Genomic DNA, 6,000 nt, shown 5'->3' with positions numbered 1-6,000 from the left:
AAAATAATTTTGTCTCACTCTGCTAATTCGATATAACAACTTGAATCAATGCACATACAAGTCCAGTTCTACGATACGAATGACTAACTGACTAAATGAGAATTATTGGTTATGTTCGCAATAAGAATTTATCATTATTAGTTACACATTTTCCACTGAACCTCTAAGCTTCTTAATTTGATATTTAATTTGGATTTTCTGTGGACGTTTATGATTCCATTTAGTCATATCACGTTGGCACAGAGAATGTAGCATAGCGAATATCATCTAGTTTATTGACCTCCTGTTAGTATGTTTATATAAAGTGTTTTTGGTGGAAAATTGTCTTCGTCAATAGTTATACACAGGTTAAAACGTAAATATTCTGTTGGCAGTATGGACGTGCTATTACAACTAAATAGCTTTTATCGTACAAAGTATCTTCATCATAAGAATAATTCTTGTCTATTTATTTTTAACTTCAATTCGTTTGTCCATTTGCTGTCATTTATTACTGGATACATTTATTATTAATATTTGTCATGAGGTAATATATACTGAACATAAGTATGAATGATTCCAGAATTTTTTATTAGTTGAGTAAAGCTATTGGGTGTTCTAAATTTTTCATTGTGAAACTACTTAAATGTATTTTGATTTTATTATGAGTTAGTTTTTCCATTCATTATCCTCGAAAGAAATGGATCGAGTACCTTCAAGACTCACTATGAAACACTTAGCTTTGAAATTGTTAAATCATAGTCTTACAGGTCTGTAATTCCAACTTCGATCAATCCGTAATATTACTCATTGACAATTATACTGAAAAGTTTCATCCTAATATTAAGTAGCTGTCCGTTGTTCTAAATGACATCAATTCGTAACAAAGATCTTTTACGAATTAACTTAACTACAACAAAGTATTTCAACCATTATTCTTGTTGTTGTTTTTTAAATATAGAGATTTTAAATACCAACCATACGCAAAAGTTAGTGAACTTGTTAACTTTCTTTTTATTTAAAGGTAAATACAATTCGTACCTTAAATGCAGCACCTCAGTTATTGCTATGCTAATTTGAAATCTTCTTTCTTACCCCTTATTATCATTTAATAGATTTCTATATAATTGTAAGTAAATGCTTGATCGACATGTAACTAGTTTAATGATAAAACCTTTTGAGCACATGTATTAAGACCTTACTTCAAGTATGATTTAATTATAATCGATTTGTAAATTAAATAAAACTAGTTCACATCGAAACAAAACAACCCTTTTTGATTACTTTCAACATTCATAAATTATAATTTAATATTAAAAAACAAACATGAGTATTTTAAATGTGATTAGAAGTGTGTAAATAGTAAGGTCAAATCAATTTTAGGGGCAACAGATTGTTGATCGATACAAGGTGTGAACTAATGAGTGTGTTATTTTTCTTTCATTAGTAAATATGTTAAACCATCTAGAAAGTGTTGAGCCGAAAATCAAGGTTTGTAAATTTGCAGTTTAGTCAACAGAAGCCTAGATCAGTTATGTGTAACTAGAGATCGAGGTTTTTCTTAATTACGAATCAACAACCTTCTTTTGCCATGGTTTCTTCATTGAAATTGTTGCTTATCATTACTTATAGCGGCAGTTAGTTGTTAAGGTATCTAGCTTCGAACCATTAGGTATCAGATTCAAATTCTCTAATTACGTCATTTTGGGGACGCGGATAATATCAATAACCCTAACATAAACAGTGAAAAGCAAAGCCGGATACAAAATCCTGTACTTGGTAGGTTGGTTGCTTGTTAACGCTAAATATGTACGTATATGGATGTAGAAAACTATTAAAATTCTTTTGACTATGTTGGTTATCATAACATATTACCATGGACATTTGATTTTGTAGGACTGACCATACATTATAGCTTTAATTGAGGTCATAAGAATAACGGAAATTTATTTGAAGCAGTTAGTCCCTTTTATAAATTTCGATAGTGTAATAAGAAGACGAAAATTATCAGAACTATGTGATATATTAGCGCAATACATTTCGAACAATCTGATCACACATATACTTGTTAAGAACATTTATATATAAAAATAAAATGTTAACTAGACTAGAAATGGAAATGGCTTTTCCCTTAAATTCATAAATAGATGGAAAGTTCAAGATACAGTGAGGCCTACTGTAACCTTGGTGGAAAAAAAGCCTGTCTACATCACCTTACCATTTAGAGGTGATTCAAATAGCCTTTTAATGAAATAAGGGCTTAAACCAGTAATTATCAAAATGTATTGGACATCAAAGGTCATTATCAAGGAAAGAACAAGATTCATGCCTCATTGAAAACCTAAAAGACATGAAGACGATTATGTCACATCCCGCTGTGTCTACCAATTTAAATGTGTGTGATCACATATACACAGGGTGGAGTGATCGTGATCTAAAAATTAGGGTATGTGGACATGTACGTAAATGGCCGCAGAAACAAATAGAATCAAATGACCCCATAAGAGTAGAAGATAAACATCCATCATCCTCTGTTGACAAACACATAATCGAAGCAGGCCATAATATTGATCTAAACTCAGCTTTTGTGGTGTTGTATAAAAGTGTGAAAGGGCGTATACCAAGGTTTATTGAAGCCTTGGCCATACGAAATTTAAAACCCCCTTTGTGTATTCAAAAACAGTTTGCTCTCACCTTAAACCTACCCTGGTAATATTAGCTTATTATCCAGAGTGATTAGGTTACGAATTATTTTCACATTATTATTATTATTATTATTATTATCCTAGTCTCCTCTTACCCCCATTTTCAGTCTAGTTGACCTTTTATTTTTATATATAAATGTTCTTAACAAGTATATGTGCGATCAGATTGTTCGAAATGTATTGCGCTAATATATCACGTAGTTCTGATAATCTTTGTTTTCTTATTACACTATCAGAAATTTATTCATTTTTGGGAAGACAGAAGTTTGAGTAACAGTGAATTAACCCAACAATGACTCACGAAGGCGTTTTATGAACTTAGAAAACATAAGCTAGAGATCAGCTGACATTTAAAAGGATAAATAGCAATATGTTCGAGGCCATTAGCGCAGTTCCTAAAAGGTACTTCGCTCTCACGATATGAATTGTCAAGACGAGAACAGCCAACTGAATTCAACTTAGTCTATAAATTCCGAAGATGATAGTTGTTAATTTGTTGTTGCTAGAATAGTTTAAATTTATTTTAATATCATTTATTAACTCATAAGTCTTCTGTTTTGTTCGTTACTTCATGCACTTCAAATATAACTTTACTCTAACAGTATGGTCTTTAATCAGTCAGTTCTTTCAAACTAGGTAAATCCTTTAGTCTTTTTGACAATTGTCATATAACTCATACAGTTAATTTTGTTATTTTAATATAATCTTACCGCACTGATTATCGGCGTTTCTTGAAATATTCTTCTAATTGATGACCTATTTTTATTACTAGCAGTCATGGCTACTTGTTTTAACTTTCCACATTAATATTATCTTACAATTCGAATAATCTGTTTTGTCAAATTGGTTAGTATTATAAGCAGTTGATAAGGATCAACAACATAAAAGACAATTTAATATCGACTCTACCATAATTGTGTATTTTGACTGATTAAACATTTACTACTACAATTTTATGTAAATATAAGATGTTTTCCTGGATTAGTTTCGAACTTTTATATCAAGCGTTAATTATAAAGTAAGCCTAATTCAGATGCATTTCAACTGTTCATCTATGGTTACCCCATATTGACTTCGGAATAGGTTTAAGCTGTGCGTGTAGAGGCTCAGCAAAATTATCCGTCTTTGTACAGGGATTAAAATTTATTCAAAAAAGTTCCATAGGTAGTGGCGATGTAGAATGAATACTCGATCTGATTTCCTAACCGCTTGTTAACAATCCCAGGCTAAATCTACCTGGTAACTTAAACACAAGAGAAAAAATCTGGAGTGCAAAAAGAACTCTTTACTCCAAGGTTGGTTTTTGTACAGAAAAACGAGGGTGTTTGTAGTTAAACGCGACCTGGAGCTTCTTGAAATTTCCGGAACCATACTATATATAGTAACATCATGGGTAAATATCCAATCAAAACCGTAGCTTGCAATTCTTCATTTTCTATATGTTTCTGAGAAGATTCCATACAACGTTGACTGGATAAAACGTTTTCTGGCATTTCTGGGCCCCTAGGGACTTTGAAGAGGGATATGTTTGAAACTCCTCCAACACAAAATATCTGAGATATTCTAAAATGTTAATGTCACATAAAAAACGTCAGAACATTTCCAAAAATATATGAATTGTGAATCCCTTATGGTTTATGGACGGAAGATATTCATTGATATAAAAGTGATAAATTCTTAATCCTGAAGTCTTTGTTATTAAAATGACATAGTACCACAGCTATTGAATGTTGAATATCCAAAGCATTTCTAGTATCTAATTGATAGGATTTATAAATTTTGAGTCATCTTCAGATTCACAATATTAGAAAATTGTCTATTCGTTATGAATTCGGTTTTGACTGGCGAAGATTTGAATTACCAAAATAAATTAGTGTAATATCGACCGATAGATATTATACAATGTAAAGATGTGGTTAAATAATGGCTACTTGCAAGACGGTATTACTGACATAAGATCTTGGATAGCTCATAGTCAAGTTTACTGGTCGGAAGAATAGTTTTCGTACAAAACAACATGCTTATGTATAAAGTATTAACAGAAATATGGGTGTGATCAATTTTCATAGGGTACTGGAGAAGATCATTGCTGTGGGTCATTCTAAGATCAATTAAGTTCCTCTCAGTCTAATTAATACTGTTATCAACCAGTTGAATTGCTCCTGATAGAATTACTTAGTATGATAATGATGAGATCTCAATTACTATCGAAAAAATAGGGTAAAGAACTCATTTATATCTTGTAGAAATCGTTAAAATTGGTTTAAGTTTAAGAATATGCATGTGGCATTTCTTTAATTCTTCTGTCTATATTTTGTTTGTAATAAAAGTATAAAACTGTTATTTAGTCAGACAGCGTAAGATCGGTCTGTACTTTATATCAATTTTAGTTGTTAAACACCAAGCATTCTGGATATTAAATTTAACTCTGAAATAATTATCGGTAATTTGAGATTTATATAAAAAACAAATGTAGACTGATCGCAAGAACGTTACTCTACTTACAGTAAGAGTTCACAACTTTCATTGCCTTCAAATACACAATTCGGAAATAATTTATTCCTGAAATATCATCATTATGTTATTTATTGTACTCACCAAATAAACTTATGGTTCGAAACGGTGAGTCACTCAATATCATTTTCTTGAAAACACAGTACGTCACAAAAAATCTGTGGATTTAAAAAACAGATCTTTTGGAACTATGTAGATAAAAAAGGTAAGACAAAGATAACCTGTTACTCCTTGTGGAATAGCGTAGACCGCCCACTGGCATTATCTATCCAACTTTGTCATGGGCAAACCTTTCCAGTTAGTTACAGTTGCTATTCGTCCTCTTGATGTCTGCTTCCGATTGTCGGTTCAATGTGTTCCTTGATCCTCCTCTTCTCCCTTTACCTTCAGGATTCCGAGTTAGTGCTTACCTCGTGATGCAGTTTGATGATTTCCGAAATGTATGTCCTATCCGGTCAACGGACATTGAGTATCTTGAGTAGACAATCTTTTTTAAATACTTGTACATATTTGATGATGGTTGTTGTAGTTCTCAAAGTTTCAGTTCCGTACAGTAGAACCTTTTTGACGTTCATATTGAAGATTATGACTCTAGTGATGTCTGACAGACAATTGTTTTGAGTTCAGTATGTTCTTTAACTGCAGGAATGCTACCCGTACTTTGCCAATCCCTGCTTAATAGTCTGCATCAGATCCTCCACGTTCATCTATGATGCTGTACAGGTAGATAAGTGAACGTTTCCACCCGTTCCAGAGTTTCTCCATCAAATGTGATTAGGTTGGTGTTCTCTGTGTCGTATTT

This window comes from Schistosoma mansoni, chromosome 3 (assembly GCF_000237925.1).
Source record: "Schistosoma mansoni strain Puerto Rico chromosome 3, complete genome".
NCBI classification, from domain to species: Eukaryota; Metazoa; Platyhelminthes; class Trematoda; order Strigeidida; family Schistosomatidae; genus Schistosoma; species Schistosoma mansoni.
Note: the sequence above shows the minus strand (reverse complement) of the source record.